The 19,723-nt window shown below is 45.9% G+C and overlaps 1 long non-coding RNA gene across 1 annotated transcript; it reads right to left on the bottom strand.

The window, feature by feature from the left end:
- Positions 1-6,929: 6,929 nt before the first annotated feature.
- LOC140684248 (uncharacterized) lies at positions 6,930-13,041 on the bottom strand. The gene is made up of 2 exons (XR_012056219.1): positions 12,722-13,041; positions 6,930-7,499 (listed from the first exon to the last, which is right to left on the bottom strand). It is a non-coding gene; the product is annotated as an uncharacterized lncRNA (long non-coding RNA).
- Positions 13,042-19,723: the final 6,682 nt, after the last annotated feature.

Here is a 19,723-nt window from a genome sequence, read left to right as displayed (position 1 = left end):
ACTTCAGTTTCTAGGTGTTTGTACTTGTTCACTTTCTCTGCAGTAGCTTCCTCCAGCAATGATTTGGCCACTTCGTATCGTACTGTCACATCCACGACAAGTGCATGGGCATAGCTTTTCCCCTCCCCCACCTAGCTTGTTGCCAGGTAGGGGAGAGCTTGCACCGCGCGCTGACCGGAACTAAAGAGAGTGAGTTTTCCTGGGAATTCTGCTTTTAATCCCTCTGTGTTCTCAGAGGCGTGTCAACCTTCAATTGGTCAATATCTAAATTGACCTCTTCCTTCTGAGAAAAATTTTTTTTCTGTGTCAAACCACGACACTCCATCCTTTGCCTCTGAGAACACAGATTACAAAAATCATTATCAAAATTATATTCAACACACTTAAAACAGTAACCTACACTAAGCTTTGACTCCAATTCACCTCACAACCTAACACATGCTTTGCTCTTTTTCCTCTTTGATCTCATCTCACAGCTTTTATGTTATTACTATCTTAGCTTAGCTTAGCTTTCGATTCCCGGTCAGAGAACCAAAAATGTCATGGTTTGACACTGGCACAATGCCAGTGCCCCCATGAAAATGCAATCTCTTAATTGAATGCTGTGAAATGCAATTGAGAACAGAGTAAAGTGGGCCTAAGTTTAGTAACAAGAAAAAAAACCTTTATTAAGCTGCTACTACTATACTACTATAAAAGGAAAAAGAAAGAAAAAACACACACAAAATTCAAAATGAAAATCTTTTAAAGCATTCCTCCTCCCACTTCTTAACTCTAACAAACTATAGCAAGACACAATCTAGACTTTAATCAAGTTTTCACTCTTTAGACAATTGATACTCAGTCTATTGAGAGAGAGAGGAGCTTCTCTTGTGCCACAGACCCCCCCAAGGATCACAGCTGCTACATCTTGTGTTTCCATGTCACTCATGGCTCTGCTTGGAGAAAAAAGTTTGCTAATGGTGACCCTCTCTTTTCTATGCACAGTGCTCTTAGTACTAATGCATGGATGGAGAGACTGCTTTTAGGATTTTTCTTTCCAAGGATGCCCTGCCAAGAGGGGAAAAAACCAACAGTTTAGTTTTTCATTGTTAGGACCACAGTCCCCCCTATTTTCCTCTAGAGCCAAGAGTCTAAGAACAGAGATCTTCTTCTCTGAAGACAGGGGGCACCACCACAAACCTCTCTAACTTTTTTCTGTTCACTCTACTTCTGTCTTTTTCTCAGCTGAAGCATGGTCTCTTTGGCTTACCAGCATCCTCTTAAAATACAATTTCTCTTGAAGGAGAAGATTGGTTCAGTCTGTGGCTACTAAGAAAAAGTTTAACTAAAAGCCACTTTATCATCTCTTTTTACTTAAAAATTCTCTTTTTAATATCCCAAGGTCTAAGGTGCCTCTCTTCCTCTTTTTTAAACTGAAGAAGAAAAAAATTTTACAAAGCTTTTATTTTTTAAATAAAAGATTAAAAGTCTCAACTCCCAAGAATAGCTCGCTACCTAGGTTCCAGCTCCCACAAGCAGCTAAGCACTTTGCAGCCCCCCCACTCTTCTCTTTCTCTACAGTATATTACTAACAAAACTGCTGCTGTCTCTTTCTCTCTCTCTCGAGAGAGACTCTAAAAAAGAACAGACATCTCAGATTTTTCTACTCTTCTATCTACAGAGAGCTAAGCCCAGTTCTAATCTCTCTACTCTTAAGCTTACCTCCAGAGGCCACATAGCTTTTCCCCTCCCCCACCTAGCTTATTGCCAGGTAGAAGAAAACTTGCACTGTGCGCTAACCAGAACTAAAGAGAGTAAGTTTTCCTGAGAATTCTACTTTTAATCCCTCTGTGTTCTCAAAAGCGTGTCTACCTTCAATTAGTCAATATCTAAATTGACCTCTTCCTTCTAAAAAAAAAATTTTTTCTGTGTCAAACCATGACACTGCCAGTTTCCAATCTTGGGGTAACTTTTTAGGGCATCCCTGGCTAGAGAGAACCCATATCTTCAATTACTTTGTTAATTTCTTGGAGGTCATGGATGAGCCACCACTAGTCCTTGCCAGGTTTTTTGAGGACAAAGACAGGGGAATTCCAGGGAGATGCTGTTTCCTGGATGTTGCCTTTGGCTAATTGCTCTGCCACGAGCTCCTGGAGTGCTTTTAATTTTTGTTTGTTGAGCAGCCACCGCTCTACCCAGATTGGAGTATCAGTTACCCAATTTAATTTCTGGGTAGGATGCCCCTCAGTGACTGCTGCTCGAAAAACCTGGGGGGTCAGGATGTCAATTGTGACTCCCCACTGGGCCATCAGGTCTCTCCCCCACAGGGGTTCCGTGTAATCTAAAACAAATGGATGTAAGTGTGCCAATTGCCCATTTGGCCCCTCGAATTTCACTATGTTCTTTGATTGCCTAGCCAATTGCACACCCCTATACCCTGAATTCAGCCATCCACGTCCTGCAACTCCCAATTAGATGGCCAATTCCATGAAGGAATGACTGTCACATCTGCCCCCATGTCTAGAAGTCCATTCATGTCTTTGCACTCACCCCCTTTCTACAAATGACAGTCAATTTTTGGGCGATCTTTTCCCAGTACCTGGGCTTGACATATCTTGTGAATCTTCTTTGGCGAACAGCTTCCACAGATGTTCTGGATGTACTGGTGGACCAGTCACTGGAATAACCTGTGCAATGATTTGCCCTTTGGGAATGAACACTGAGGGGTGAGTGCAGTGTAGCCACCCTACCAAATTTTTTGGGTCTGTGGCAGTTAAACAAGGAGTGATGGCTATGTTGACTGGCGTGTGCTCAGTGTCCCCAGTAACGATGTACCTACTGCGAATATTTAGCCAGTTTCTGGGGTTCTCGGTGTTGAATGTGATGAACCGCAAATCTATGTCTTTGAGGAGCAGAGGCTCAGTTAATGCCAGCCTAAAAGGGGAAAGATTGGAACAGGTGTTAAGAATGAGTTTTGGATGTCCTGACCCAACCAAAACCTGGAAATAAAAGGCACATAATCTCCCATGTTATTAGTATCATTTGGTAAAGTCATGTCTGGTGAATTATTGTCTGTGTCCTCAGGTGGGTGCTAAAAGTCTCTGCCCCGCCCCCCCCCGCCCCCCCCCCCCCCCCCCCCCGCTTCCAGTGATGGTACTTGTTCCACCTCATTTGTGTCTGCACGCAGGGAGGGACTGCACTGACGATCTAATTTTTTGGATTTCCCTCCTGGTGGCAAATCCCTTGCCCCTGTTGTTGATTTTTAAATTGTAAAGATTCGTCCTTCATTGGGCAGTTTTGTGCCCAATGTCCCTTCTGATGGCACAGATGCCATGATGTTCCTTGTCTCGGTCCCTTTAGGGGTGTCCTGGTTTGAAAAGCAAAACCAGTCAGAGGGTCTAAGTCAGAAATACAATTTATTAGGAAAAGGGAACAAAGAACCAAATATATACAATAGCACAAAAGAAGAAGCACTGACAGAGTTAAAGATACAACCTGACACTTGCTGGCTAGGGCGGTGGTAACAGATATGACTCTGTCCAAGCAGTGGTCCTGTAGACTGACGTAGTTTCCCTCTGGAGGTCCAGTGTAGTGAAGGTGTCAGCTGTTCCTCTTGGAAGAGGGGATCTACTTGCTGTCTGCACAACCCTGCTTATATCCTTGACGGCATCATTTGGTTCCTCCCTCTGGGCGGAGCATCTCACAATAGAATGCTGTGATCTTATCAGTCATGTGGCTAAAAGAACAGGTCCTCCTGGAGGGACTTATCTCTGAGTCACGAGATAAGGGAAAAAAAAAAGGAATTGCAGCTCGAGGTGGTAATGGAATACACCCCATTATTATAACCTAGGACATAATCCACCCCTTATTCTATTACCACCTATACCCAAACCAACATATTTTTACAAATACAGACTGAAACTTCACATACAGTTCTCGCTTAAAATTAGGTCTCCTTGTGGTACACAATGGGTTTTCCTGTCTGTTATGAATGAGCACAATAGGCTTTCCAATCCAATTAAAAAGATTTATTAATGGTAGGAAACGAAAGCAAATCAGCGCTGGGCAGCAGTCATTCCAACTACCACGCCTTCGTCCCCCGTTCCCCCCCAACTTATTGGGTCTTCTCTTCCGGATGTGTGACGTTCTGGTGTCTTTTCTGCGCAGGTGCACCCTGTTGCTAGGTGGTCGTTTTCTGCCTCTTGGTGGTCGTGGGATGAAGGCCAGTAGTCTTCCTCAAGGTTGTCCCTGTGATCTGGGAATCCTCTCAAAACAAGAAATGTTATCTCTAGGCATGTTTACTTGCATTCCACAAGAGTACATGTTTTGCTAAGTCTGTAACGGAACTGTCCTTGAAAGATACTCGCTTAGGTGCTTAGGTGCCTAGCAACATCAACTCCCTAAATCAGTTTCAACTCCCTAAAACAGTTTGTAACGGAATTGTCCTTGAGAGATACCCACTGGAATGCCTGGCAAAATGAGAACATATTCAGACAAGTGAAAACTCTAAGTAAAAATTCTATTTTATGGATGTAAAAACTCTATATTATGAACAAAAAGGCCTTATTTTCCTAACAATATCCCCCCTTTTTATTTTAACCCTCTTTTTGTTCACTAAAGCGCTCTAATTCCCTTTTGCTCAATTCTAAATAATCTTCAGTTTCTACTCCGCTAAGTGGCTCGTACTTTGATCTTACCATCATTAAATGTGCAGCTTCTAACCTACTCTTCACTATTGTAATAAGCTTGTTAAGAATACATGGCCCAAAAGTAAGTACTAGAATTAGTAAAATTACTGGTCCTGCAAGGGTGGATAATAGAGTGGTTAGCCAGGGAGAATAGGTGAGCCAGGATTCATACCAACTCTGCTGGGATTCTCTTTCTCTTTTTCGTTGTTCTATTTGTTTGCGTAATTCAGCCATCGTGTCTTTTACAATACCCGTGTGATCTACATAAGTGCAGCATTCTTCTTGCAAAGCAACACACAGTCCCCCTTGCTGTAAGAATAACAAATCTAATCCCCTTCGGTTTTGGAGGACTACCTCAGAAAGGGATTTTACTGATTTAACTAGTTCACTTATGGCTTTATCTATTCTACTCAGATCTTCATCTACAGATGTGCGCAGAGCTTTCATACCCTGGTTTTGACTTACTAAGGAAGCAACCCCTGTTCCTACTCCCGCTCCTCCTATGCTGAGCAAAATTGCTACCGTTAGTGCTGTAAGTGGTTCCCTTTTAGCCAGGTAGTGTTCAGGGGTCATCTGATGTTCTAGTACGTATTCTTTTGGATGGTATACGATTCTGGGGATTATTAGAACTTGAATGCAGAAGTCTGAATTATTAAAGGCTTTTACCGATAGGCAGGGTGTAACTCCAAGTTGTTGACATACCCATTTAGTATTGACTGCTGGCATAAGCCAATCAGAAGGCTTGTCTGTTCTGCTAATGCTCATTGTTGTGTTGCAGAGGTGTCGCATATCTGCTGGAACTTTCCCTACACACCTTCCTTGTCCACTAACCTGGGACAGTGTAATGTCTGAAACACTATCTCCTCCCTTTCTCCAGAGACACTCCTTTGGATTTGTACCATTTATTTCTCTTGCCTCAGATGTAATCCCAATAGCTTCATAAAAGGGTGGATTTATCATATAGCAAAGCCAACATCCCTTGGTTAAGTTAGGATAAGTATGATTCAAAACTCCAAAAGTAGCTTGCATAATTTTCCATAAGGTTGTATACTTCTGCACTAATAGCTGAGGTTCTTGATTACCTTTGTTTGATTTTATAACATTATCTCTGGTTTTATTACTCTCCTTTAAGTCATTGCTTATTACTGGATTTGGGCCTATAGGACTAGGGTCATGTGGAGCTACCTCCTTATTTATTTGTATCAGATTCCCTGGATCATGTCCTTCTATCCAATGCCTAACCCCCCATGTTTTGCCTATTAACCATCCAGAATCACTTGGTTGAGTGACATTTAGGTAAAGAAAGGTGCAGTTCCCAAGTAAGTTTTTCCCAGTCCAAGGCCACTCTCGTGGTCGTTTACACCCTGCTGGTCCATGCCCTACTTTTAAATATTTGTCTAATCCTCCACCCGGAGCCCACGCTGATGCTATTGTTTCACAGCCCCAATAGGCGCAGTAATAATGTCTAGGGTAATTACAGTATTGCTTCCCTGGGTTCGAAGCAGGGCACATATAGAAGCTTGTTAAATTTAACAGCCGCCCGCATTTTAAACTTCGAGTTAGATCACAGATCCCAATCTTAAAGCTCGGTGCTCCAGGTCCCGTTATTGTCTGTAAAATATGACGGGTATCGTGATCCTCCCATCTGCTTAAGGTCCATTTAAAGGGTTCATGTATATTAACTGTGGCACTCTGAAGGGGAAGCCATACAAACATAAAAACCCATAGGATTGAGTGATACGCACTGCAGGGGAGGATGTTACTTATCATGCTCAGTTTTACATTCCCATTTTCCCTCATTCCGTTGTCACCATTCTCATACCCATGATGATTTACGTTCTTTTTCAAGGTTTGGGAGGGCCCCTCATCCCCACTACCTACCTCTCTGTCTCGCCTGTCAACTTGGTTGCTACAAGTTACAGGGTAAGCCATCTTCTCGACAGCAGAGATATTCTTCAGGGGTGGGATTGTTCCCTCTCTCCCACTTTGATCTCCGGGAGTTCCAGTTTTTCATATTCAACTGTGGGGTGTCGCACCTGAGCCTTTTGACTAATTTGCGACGCTTGACCTGGACTATATCCGTGAGGAATGGACCCAGGGGTTCATTGGAATGGTAACAGTGGAATTCAGGGTTTATTCCTTTTATGAAAACCTCCCACCACTCAGGGGATCCTTTAGTCAATTCCCGAGTGGCAACCTTGTAATTTAGTACTTCAGATGTCAATTTGCGCTGCTCCAGCCAGCAGCGTTGACATACACTTTTTGGAGCTCTCCCCTTTCTGCAGTGAGCCCACCACAATCCTTTACAGATTTTGCAGGAAAAACAGGCAAAAGGGTAACAATGACAATCTAACCAGCTACACTTTACTCTAATACTTTGATGTTCAGCATGGCCCTCCCCTTCCCAAGGTCTCTGCTCTTTTTCAAGTCGGATGAACCGATAAAAGGGCTGCTGGGCTGAATCCTCTAGACGTTTACAATATCCTGGGGGTTTTGTTTCTCCAACCAGTTGTACTTGCAGTCCCCAGTTATCTCCAACCCAAATGTCCCTAGAGTTGATAGTGTTCATGAAAATTATTTGTAAGTCCTTTTTACTGTTAACTTTAAATCCCCCGGCTTCCCGTCAATTTTCCAGCTCGTTTCCCTGGAAGCTGTATGGAATCGAGTTGGATCCACCGGCCCCTTTATTCTGCTAGCATGAGTCCATCCCTTCTCTGCTGTGCGGACTGCGGAGTCAGTGGTGATTAAAACCAGATATGGTCCGTCCCACTTTGGGGTGATTGAATCTTCCTTCCAGCTTCGGATGAGGACCCAGTCGCCGGGTTGTACCTGGTGTAACACAAGATCTAGGGGTGGTCTTTGGGCCCACATGTCGCTATAGGACACGAGAAAGCAATGCGAGCCACTTGCTACTTTGCAAGGCAAAAAAGAGAGCGTTTATTTTCTGACTCCAACTTTTATACTTCTCCAAAGGTGACAGTGGATTGGAGAGTGAACGGGCCACCTCTCCGAAGACATTGGACAAAGCACTAGTACATCAAGTCTCTCTACCCCCATGGAGGAATGCAAAACAATACGTTATTTACAGAAACTGTGTGGGAAAGTTTCCCAATAGAATGTAAATTCAGAAGGCTTAAGAAAACTCAAGAATCAGGGCGACACCCACATCCCCTTTTCCCATAACTGTTTTTTATATTTCATTAAAGTGGTTAAATATTTATTAATACTTTGATCAGTAATGTTAGGATTGGTTTGAACTTTTTCTAGGGAATAGGGCATCCCATACAACATTTCAAATGGGGACAGTCCTATATCAGCTCGTGGCTGAGTTCGAACATTTAATAATGCCAACGGCAGACATTTTATCCAGGATAGTTTAGTTTCTAGTACTAATTTGGTGAGTTGTTTCTTAATTTCCCCATTCATTCTTTCTACCCTCCCCGAACTCTGTGGATGCCAGGGAGTATGTTGTTCCCATCTTATGCCCAGAGCTTCTGCTAGCATCTGTGTTATTTTTGAAGTAAAATGGGGGCCTTTATCAGAGTCTATAGTCTCTGGGACCCCATATCTAGGTATTACTTCTTCCAGCAAGGCTTTTGTTACTGTCCGAGCTGTCTCCCTGGCAGTGGGGATTGCTTCCACATAATGTGTTAAATGATCCACTATAACCAAAAGATATTTTAGTCTCCCTACCTTGGGGAGCTCAGTAAAGTCTACTTGCAGATTTGAAAAGGGCTTCTTTGCCACTGGCCTCCCACCCAGGGGCAGTTTCCTTAGATTTTTCCTGTTTACCCGTAGACAGGTTGGACAACTCCTAGTAATCCCTTTCGCTAAGTCATGTAGGCCCACCGTCATATAATGGGTGGCAAAGTGATCCACCAGTCCTTGAGCGCCCCAATGTGTTCTCTGGTGTAATTTACTGAGCATCCGCTGGGCTATGGCTCTAGGTAGAACTTCCCTCCCATCCTTTAACAGCCATTTCCCTGATTCCTCTTTTATTCCTAATTTTGTAAGCTTCTCCTGTTCTTCTATTGTAAATATCAGCTTATCCTGGGTAGTCGACTCAGGGTCCTTTGGGGTATCCACAAGGTCCTTCCTAACTCCCTCACTTAAAGTTAGTGTTTTAATAATTGCAGCTTTCTTTGCCTCATAATCTGCCGCATTGTTACCCCTACTCCGGTAATCCATTCCCCGTTGATGCCCTTTTAAATGGACCACCGCTATCCTTGTAGGGCCTCTCAAAGCCCTCAGGAGGGCTACTATTAGTTTCTGATGTATTAAGTCCCTTCCCTGTGAGTTCACGAGGCCCCTTTCTTCCCATAATTTCCCAAAAGTGTGTACCACCCCGTATCCATATTTAGAATCTGTATAGATGGTCCCCTCTTTTCCTTCTAATAGCTCCAAGGCTCTTAGGATAGCGTATATCTCGCAGGCTTGGGCTGACCATGTTTTGTCTAGGGCTCCAGATTCGATTACTTCTAGGTCAGGCCCCCCCACTATGGCATATCCTGATCTTCTTCGACCCTCGACTACTCTGGATGATCCATCAACAAACAATTTCTCTCCAGTTTCTAATTCCTCTTCTTCTAGGTCAGGTCTAATTTTGGTTTGTTCTTCTATAGTGATTACACAGTCGTGCATCAGTGATTCAGTTTCGGGCTCTCCGAAAAGGAAGGAGGCTGGATTTTGCAGAGTGGTGGTTTCTAAGGTAAAATTAGGGGTTTCTAATAAAATCCCTTCATATTTCAGGAGCCTGGCATCAGATATCCATTTATCTGCTTTCTGTTGCATCACACTCCGTATGTTATGTGGAGTTAATACTTTTAAAGTAGCATTAAAAGTGATTTTCCGTGACTCTTCTACTAGCGCTGCACACCCTGCAATTATTTGCAGACAGCTAGGCCATCCCCTACTCACGGGGTCTAAGATTTTAGATAGATAGGCAATAGGTTTCTTTTTCCCTGCCCAATCCTGAGTAAGTACTCCGTACGTTACCCCATCTGTGGTATTAACGAATAAAAAGAAGGGTCTTTTTAGGTCCGGGAGGCTCAAGACTGGAGCGTGGACCAAAGTCTCTTTTAATTCTTGAAATTTAGATCTTTCTTCTTCTGTCCACTTAAGGTGACCATCCTGGGTAAGTTTGTGATATAAAAATCTTGCTTTCCCACTATAGTTTTCAATCCACTGTCTACAATATCCCGTAAGTCCTAATACTTGACGAATTTGTCGTTTATTTTGTGGTAGAGGGAGAGACAGAATTGCTTGCACCCGGTCTGGGTCAATCGTCTTTTCTCCCTTTTTCAAATAATGTCCCAGGTATTTAACTTCCTCTTCTACAAATTGTAACTTCGCTTTGGAGACTTTTAACCCCTTTGATCCTAAGTAATTTAATAACTTGATACTCTCCTCCCGGACTTTGTCTTCTTCGTTCCCTGCTATTAACAAGTCATCCACATATTGAATTAGTTTCACCTCTGAGGCTGTCTTATAATCTTGTAAAACTTGTTCTAGGGCTTGCCCGAATAAATTGGGGGATTCGGTGAACCCTTGGGGTAACACAGTCCACCGAAGTTGCTGCCGCCTCCCTGTATCAGGGTCTTCCCACTCGAAGGCAAAATAATCTCGACTAGACTCGTCTAGAGGGCAAGCCCAAAAAGCATCTTTCAGATCTATAACACTATACCACTCGTTCTCAGGTCCCAGTTTGCTTAAAAGAGTATAGGGGTTTGCCACCACTGGGAACCGAGCTACGGTTCTCTTATTGATTTCCCTAAGGTCATGCACCAATCGGTAGGATCCATCTGCCTTTTTTACCGGGAGTATAGGGGTGTTAAAAGGCGACATACATGGTTCTAGCAGTCCTTTGTTTAACAGCCTTTCAACTTCAGGTTTTAACCCTTTCCTCCCTTCTAGTGAAATTGGATACTGTTTTATTCTTACCGGGACCTCGGGATTCCTGATTTTTACTGTAAATGGGGTTATATTTAATTTGCCCACGGTCCCTGGATTATACCATACTTCAGGGTTTATTTTCTCTTCGTCTTCTAAACGGAGGGAACAGAGTCTAATCTTTAACTCCTTCTCTACCACCTCAATTTGAACTCCTAATTCAACAATCAAGTCTCTCCCTAACAAATTGTAGTCCGCTTCAGGAACTAATAGGAAATCACCCACCCCCATTTTAGTTCCCGATTCTACCATCACCCCTTTAATAATTTGTACTTCAAATGGTTCCCCCTTAGCCCCTATTACCGTGGCTGTCTGTTTCGATAAATTACAGCCCTGAGGCAGAAATTGAATAGTAGATCTTTCTGCCCCCGTATCGACCAAGAAATCTATTTCCTGGCCCTGGGGACCCACCTTCAATTTTATCAAGGGCTCTTTTTGATGTTTCCCGGTCCCCATAAAGTAGAGCCCCTGACTCCCCTATTCGATTTTGAACTCCTCCTCGTCCCTAAGCCTCCTTCTGCACTCCTTTTTGAAATGTCCCTTCTTACCACAATAATAACACACCCTTTCTCCTACCTTTCCCTTGTCACCCTCCCTATTCCGAGTGACTCTCTTCTGTCCTTCCTCCGCCCGCCTGCTTTCCCTCACCGCAGCAACCATCATTTTCACCTGCCTCTTCTGACTTTCATCCTCTCTTCGGACATAAACCTTCTGTGCCTCTCGCAATAATTCTGCTAAATCCCTGTCCTGCCAATCATCCATTTTCTGTATCTTTCTCCTAATATCATCCCAGGACTTAGAGACAAACTGGACTTTAAGAATTGCCTGTCCCATTGGGTCATTCGGGTTTAACCCCGAGTACAGCTGAAAACTTTTCCTTAACCTCTCTAACCATTCAGTGGGGGTTTCATCCTTCTTTTGTCTGTCATTAAATGCTTTATTTATATTCTGGCCCCTAGGAACGGACTCTTTTATGCCATCAATTAATATGGCCCGAAAGTCCCGCATGTTAGCTCTATGGGCCAGATCCTGGTTATTCCAATTGGGATTCTGGAGAGGCCATTTGGTATCGGCCGGGTGCTGGGCATGTGCGGGTTGGGCATCCCAGACCCGCATTCCGGCAGTTCTTATCATGTTCTTTTCCTCAACCGTGAATAAAATGTTAAGTATAGATTGTAATTCCTCCCAAGTATATATATTAGGACCTAAAAATTGATCCACCCGCTCTGCCACGCCCAGGGGGTCTTCTAACAAATTTCCCATCTCCTTCTTAAAGTCTCTAACATCCCCTGAACTCAAGGGCACCGAAATAAACCCAATCCCCGGCTGTGGTCCCCCCATAGGCATTTCCCTTAAAGGAAATAGTTTGCCTCGCGTCTTACTTCGGGTAAGAGGACCACGCGAGCCTGAGGGTTGATCAGAGTCTGAGTCTGATTCTTCCCCATCCGATTGTGGAGGAGGAGGGGGTGCATCTGGCGCAGGGGGAATGTAGGGCGGGGGTGCAATAATTACTTCTTCCGCTCGCCCCTTCTTTTTCTTTCCTCCTGAAACCCCCGAGAGTTTAAACACGAGCACCTCCGGCTTTTCTGTCCAGACTCGGGCATAGGCACTCTCCTCAGGGTTAGAAGGTTGTTTAGTGTTTATCCAACCATTTAACAGTTGCTTTACCCAGTCCTCTGATGACCCAAAGATGGGCCAAAAAACACCTTTAGAAATCTCTTGTCCTCCCCATACTTCTATGCAATAGTGTATCATCTTTGCCTTATCCTTCCCAGGTGCTCCTGGAAAGTGCTCCCAATTTGCCAGCATAAACCCTAAGGGACTATCCTTAGGAATTGGGGGAAGTTTTACCCCCACCGGGGAGGGGGATTTACTCTTACTCTTCCCCTGCCCCATGTCCTCCGGAGTACCTTCAATCACTCACGCCAGCACAATCGCTTCCCCTGGTTCGTGGCCCAGGCCTTCGCGAGCTCTGGAAAATGCACTACTAAGGGTCCACACTCGCTTGGAGAATCCGGCTGCCGGTTCTCCTCTCATTCACACGCACACTCGCCGCACTCCGGGATCCCGAACCCCGCCCGGACGGGTCCCTCTATACTTACGCGTCCTGCGTCTTCGTCCGGACTTTGTGCACAAAATTTAAGGGGTACCCTGGGCCCGCTTCCCTTTTTTGCTTTCGCTTTCTATGCTTTTAGGTTCGTCGGTCGGGATGAGGGTAGAAACCCCGGTCTGAGTCCGCTCAAAGGAGCGGAATCGTGGCGCCCCTCTCAGAGAGAGGTTCCCCAGATCCCCGATCCGAGTCACGGCACCAAATTGTTATGAACGAGCACAATAGGCTTTCCAATCCAATTAAAAAGATTTATTAATGGTAGGAAACGAAAGCAAATCAGCGCTGGGCGGCAGTCATTCCAACTACCACGCCTTCGTCCCCCGTTCCCCCCCAACTTATTGGGTCTTCTCTTCCGGATGTGTGACGTTCTGGTGTCTTTTCTGCGCAGGTGCACCCTGTTGCTAGGTGGTCGTTTTCTGCCTCTTGGTGGTCGTGGGATGAAGGCCAGTAGTCTTCCTCAAGGTTGTCCCTGTGATCTGGGAATCCTCTCAAAACAAGAAATGTTATCTCTAGGCACGTTTACTTGCATTCCACAAGAGTACATGTTTTGCTAAGTCTGTAACGGAACTGTCCTTGAAAGATACTCGCTTAGGTGCTTAGGTGCCTAGCAACATCAACTCCCTAAATCAGTTTCAACTCCCTAAAACAGTTTGTAACGGAATTGTCCTTGAGAGATACCCACTGGAATGCCTGGCAAAATGAGAACATATTCAGACAAGTGAAAACTCTAAGTAAAAATTCTATTTTATGGATGTAAAAACTCTATATTATGAACAAAAAGGCCTTATTTTCCTAACACTGTCCTTCTGCATTACCCACGAAGTGTAACCAGGTCCTTGAGCAAAAACAATCCCACAGATGGGTTTGCCCCTGCCTGTGGTGGGATTAATCCAAATAGTCTTTCCTAGAATGCCTTTCATGGGTATCACAGGAACTTTGTCTCCATCTACAGTGTGCAGGGGTTCAGACTGGGCCAGTCCAGCTCAGTGGATGGATCCTCAGGTGTTGACCATCCAGGTGGCTTTTGCAAAGTTCAATTCCCAGTTTCTGAAGCTTCCTCCACCAAGTGCCTTCAGGGTTGTTTTAAGCAGTCCGTTACACCATTCAACTTTCCCAGCAGCTGCTGCATGATAGTGGATATGATATCTCCATTCAATACCATGTTCCCTGGCCCAGGTGTTTATAAGGCCATTCTTGAAATTGGTTCTATTGTCTGACTCAATTCTCTCAGGGGTCCCATGTCTCCACAGGTCTTGCTTTTCTAGGCCCAAGATGGTATTCTGGGCAGTAGCATGAGGCACGGCGTAGGTTTCTAACCATCCTGTGGTTGCTTCCACCATGGTCAGTATGTAGCGTTTACCTTGGCGGGTTTGGGGAAGCGTGATGTAGTCAATTTGCCAGGCTTCCCCATACTTGTACTTCAGCCATTGCCCACCGTACCACAGAGGCTTTACCCGCTTGGCCTGTTTGATTGCAGTGCAGTTTTCACAGTTGTAGATGACCTGTGAGATGTTGTTCATAGTAAGGTCCACCCCTTGGTCACGGGCCCATCAGTATGTTGCATCTCTCCCCTGATGACCAGAAGCATCATGAGCCCAACGAGCTAGGAATATTTCTCCCTTATGCTGCCAGTCGAGATCCACCTGTGATACTTCCACCTTGGCAGCTTGGTCCACCTGCTTGTTGTTGTGATGCTCTTCATTAGCCTGACTCTTGGGTATGTGTGCATCCACATGTCAAATCTTTACGGTAAGAATTTCTATCCTGGTGGCAATGTCCTGCCAAATCTCGGCGGCCCAGATGGGTTTCCCTCTGCGCTGCCAGTTGGCCTTTTTCCAGTGATCCAGCCATCCCCACAGAGAGTTGGCTACTATCCATGAGTCGGTGTAGAGACATAGTCTCGGCCACTTTCCTCATTCAGCAATATCTAAAGCCAGCTTTAAGCTTTAAGCTCTGCAACCTGACTTGATCCACATTGTCCCTCAGTGCCTTGTGCATCTTGTCGTGTGGGGCTCCACACTGCAGCTTTCCATTTCCGGTTAGTGCCTACAATTTGGCAGGAACCATCAGTGAAAAGAGCATATCGTCTTTCAGTCTCTAGTAGCTCATTGTATGGTGGAGCTTCCTCAGCACGTGACACCTGCTCTTCCTCTTCAGAAGATAATACAAAAGTCTCCCCTTCAGGCCAGTTTGTTATAATTTCCAGAATCCCAGGGCGATTCAGATTTCTGATACGGAACCGCTGGGTGATGAGGGCAATCCATTTACTCCATGTGGTGTTGGTGGCATGATGTGTGGAAGGAACTTTTCCTTTAAACATCCACCCCAGCACTAGTAGTTGGGGTGCCAGAAGCAGCTGTGTTTCGATGCCAATTACTTCTGAAACAGCTTGAACTCCTTCATAGGCAGCCAAGATTTCCTTCTCTGTGGGAATGTAATTTGCTTCAGAGCCTCTATAGCTCCGACTCCAGAATCCCAGTGGTCGACCCCGAGTCTCACCAGGCACCTTCTCCCAAAGGCTCCAGGACAGACCATGGTTCCCGGCCACAGAGTAGAGCACATTCTTTACCTCCAGTCCTGTCCTGACTGGGACAAGGACTACCACATGAGCAATCTCCTGCTTGATCTGGGTGAAAGCTTCTTGCTGTTCACGGCCCCAGTGGAAATCGTTCTTGTGGGTAACCAGGTAGAGAGGGCTCACAATTTGGCTGTACTCAGGAATGTGCATTCTCCAGAAACCTATGGCACCTAGGAAAGCTTGTGTTTCCTTCTTGTTGGTAGGTGGAGACTTAGCAGTGATTTTGTTGATTACTTCTGTCGGGATCTGATGATGTCCATTGTCCTAGTTTAGGGCAAATTTGGGGAAAACCCTCTGAAAGGAGCCCCCAGGAAATAAACCCCCACGGCCCCTCCCCACCCACCTGGTTCAGGGAAAAATTTCCTCTGAGAGAGAAGTGGAAAAGAACCTGTTTATTCAACGAACAAAGCACTCCCCAGCACCAAAACAATTAACAACACCAGATGACAACAAAACTCTTTCACCACTCTGAAGAGATGAACAAATCCAGAAAGTCTTTCCTGGGAGTGGTCGCCCGGGTCTGGATGCTGGGGATTGCTCTCCAGCACTGGGGATGGCTGCTGCAGATCACAAAATGCAGGCTCCTGGTGTTCCTTGGTGTTTCCCAGATCCCAGTCCAGAGCAGGTTGGATGGTATTCAGGAAGAGGAAAGGAAAAAGCAACAGTCCAGGGAAAGAATTGGACTGCTTAGCTAACCTAACTAGGAAGCAAAGGCAAAAGCAGAAGCAAGCAAAGCAAGCAAGCAGGCAAAGCAAGCAAGCCAAGCAAGCAAGCAAGCAAAGCCAAAAGCCAGCCAGCCAGCCATAGCCTTTTCTAGACAGCAGACCATGGGGGGAGGTGAACCAGATGATAACAAGGCAAAACAAACCTTCACTTTTAGAGTCAGTTCTGAAAGCACAGAACATAGTATCAAACATAAACAGAACACACGATTGGAGATACAAACACTTTAACGTCACCCTAGGACATCCATCTTGCCACTTGACTACTAGAAACTGAATTTCTTGAGCTGGTCCCTTAACTTTGCTTTGCTTAATGGCAAAACCAGCTTCAGTAGAATCTGGACAATCTTTTCTCCTTTTTCAAAAACTTCCTTTGCTGTTCTCCCCCATATGATGATATTGTCAATATACTGTAGATGTTTGGGAGCCTTGCTCTTTTCCAGTGCAATCTGGATCAGCCCATGGCAGATGGTGGGGCTGCGTTTCCACCCCTGGGGCAGTCGGTTCCATCTGTACTGCACGCCCCTCCAGGTGAAGGCAAACTGAGGCCTGCATTCTGCTGCCAAAGGGATGGAGAAGAAGGCATTGGCAATATCAATGGTCGTGTACCACTTTTCGGCCTTGGACTCTGACTCGTACTGGAGCTCCAACATGTCTGGCACGGCAGCACTCAGTGGTGGTGTGACCTCATTCAGGCCGCGGTAGTCCACCATCAGTCTCCATTCTCCACTGGACTTCTGCATTGGCCATATAGGGCTGTTGAAAGGTGAATGAGCTTTGCTAACCACCCCTTGGCTCTCCAGTTTATGGATCATCTCATGGATGGGAATCACAGAGTCTCTGTTGGTGTGATATTGCCAACGGTGTACTGGTGCTGTGCCAATTGGTACCTGCTGTTCCTCAACTCTCAGCAGTCCCACAGCAGAAGGGTCATCTGAGAGACCAGGCAAGGTATTCAGTTTCTGGATGTCTTCTGTCCCTACAGCAGCTATCCTGAAAGCCTAACAATGTCCTTTTGGATCTTTAAAATATCAGTTTCTGAGGCAGTCTATGCCAAGGATACAGGGGGCCTCTGGGCCAGTCACGATGGGATGTTTCTGCCACCCATTCCCAGTTAATCTTACTTCGGCCTCCAATACAGTCAGCTGCTGGGATCCTCCTGTTACTCCAGAGATAGAGATGGATTCTGCTCCTACATAACTTGATGGCATCAGGGTACAATGGGCATTGGTGTCAACCAAGGCCGTATATTTTTGTGGGTCAGATGTGCCAGGCCATCGGATCCACACAGTCCAATAGATCCAATTGTCACTGTCCTCTACCTGGCTAGAGGCACGGCCTCTCTATTCCTGGTCTGGTACACATTGCTCTCTTCCTGCAAATAGTTTCCTGAGGTTCCTTCAAGAGGATCGGTTATATCATCATTCCTATATTGTCTAGAATTTTGTGTGTGAGAGACTGGAGCAGCACTGACTCTAGATGAGCTTCTTATGTTGGGGGTTCCTCTTTTCAGTTCACATATCCAGTCTGCTAAGGAGGAGGTGGGTTTTCCATCCCACTTCCTCATGTCTTCTCCATGCTCCTGAAGGAAAAACCAGAGGTTACCTCATGGAGTGTATCCTCTCTCCTTGGCTGGGGAACGCCGGCTCCTAAAATGGCAGAGACTCTTGTTGGTTCTGGTGAGATGTGGTAGACTTCTTCCTTAAGTTCCTTTTTTAGTTTCTGATGGCTCTTTTCAATCAAGCCCCGGACTTGCTCAGCCAGTCTTGTTTCTACGGACAAGACATGGGTATGAAACAGGGCGGTGACAGTGTCCTCGTAAATTCTTAGTTTATTGGCTAAGACACCCACCCTGTCCTCGCCTTCTCTCCATTGCAGCATTGCCAGGTAACGGGAATACATCTCTGGTCCAAGCCATGCAAATCTCAGCCACATTTGTGATGTGCACTGGACACAATCTGGGCTCTTAGGAAATCTCTCGTCTTCTGAGAAAATTATCTCCAGCACAGCCAATTGCCTCAGGCATCGGATACCTTGTTCTATTGTGCTCCATTTTCCTTGGTGTACCTGGAGGTCTTCTTTGCAGAGGCATCTATCCCTCACACTTGTCAGAAGTCATCGCCAGAGGCTGAGTTTCTTGGGTTCTCCTGATTCCCTGGTCAATGACCACATCCCTGGACAGCACTCCCAGTTGCCTGGCCTCACTTCCATCCAGAATGGTGTCATTGGCTGCAGCATCCCAGATGTGAAGTAGCCAGGTTAGGATGGACTTGTTTGTCTGGTGGGTGAATTCCTTCCACAGGTCACGCAGCTCACCCCGGGATAGAGACCGAGTGATGATTTCTGGCTCTGTCTCTTCTGCTGGGTGCGAGGGTCCTGCCGCGTCCTCATCGGTCACTATGTGGACTGATCTGCTTTTTGATTTCTTCTTCTGAACTGGGGCAACTGCTACTGGTTCAGGCTGTTCTGGTTCAGCGATGGTCTGTGTGGAAATGCTGACGGTGCTTTGGGTTTCTTCCTCCTCTGTGACAGTCTGTGTAGACACAGACACTGTTGCTTTATTTGTGGTTCTTTCTTCCTCTGTCACAGTCTGTGTGGACCTTTTTTGATTGGATCCCTGAAGTTTCCCTGAACCCAGGTTGTGTGCGTGCTTTTTATGGTGTGCCTGATTTCATTTGCTTCCCATGTAACTGACCACTTGCCTTGTGGGATAGTGGAACTGCGGTTGTTGGGTCTGCTTTTGCCCCATGACTAGGTCACGTCACAAACACACAGCCAATCGCACCTACTCAACCATGCAATACTTATGGCTCCTTTTCCCATGTGGATTCTTTGTGCACGGAGATTTTTATGAGTGAAAAAAATGCAGCTGTGGCTCCGAGAGCTCTGGGCCAGTTTTATCCTTTTCTTGTTGTGGCTTTCTGGCTATCATTCGGAAACTGGTTGGTTCTGTGGAGTTCCTTAGTTCTGTCCGGCCACTGAAATCAGTGGGGCGCCACCCGGATTGAGGATAGAGAACCCCCTGGAGACCCCTAAACCAGATCGCTTTGGGGTCACCAAGATTGTTATAAATGAAAATTGATTCAGCCAAATTAAAAACTAAATAATAGAAAATTTATTTAAGATCGAATTCTATCTAGCCAGCCAGAAGGAACAAGTACCGATGCGCTCTTCTCCCCTATGCCTTTCCCTTGCCCCGGCTAGCTCTGGGGAGAAGGGCGGGCAGATTTCTAGCGCTTCCCGCTGGACCTCGCGGGGCTTTGGGAAGCGCTGTCGGAGTTCGGACAGCAGTCAGCGACCCCACGGCGATTTAATGAAGAAAGTCTTTCTCCGGGGGGCGAAGTCCGTTTATTGTAATCCAACGGGGAATACAATAATTTGAAGGGAACCAGGCGTGCCGCGCCTGCGTTTGCTGGAGCGGCGCGGACTGGGCGGGGCGCGCTGGAGCCCGCCAGAGAAAGCACGGAGCGCGCCGCACGAACGAACTAAATACGGTACGGGGGAAAACCGGGCAGCCAATGGGGTAAAGCCGCGGGGGGTCCGCGGGTGGTGGGATACAGGGGTACATCCAATGAAGGACAGACAGGGGAAGGGTCCCAGGTCCTCTGCCTATCATCCGGCGTCCCGGGTGGAAGATTCTAGGTGGAGGGGAAGGGACACAGAGTGACAGACAGGCATTTGGGGTAAACAGGGG

Source organism: Taeniopygia guttata, chromosome 1, assembly GCF_048771995.1.
Source record: "Taeniopygia guttata chromosome 1, bTaeGut7.mat, whole genome shotgun sequence".
NCBI classification, from domain to species: domain Eukaryota; kingdom Metazoa; phylum Chordata; class Aves; order Passeriformes; family Estrildidae; genus Taeniopygia; species Taeniopygia guttata.
The sequence above is the reverse complement of the archived record's forward strand: the minus strand, read 5'-3'. Positions and strand labels throughout refer to the sequence as shown.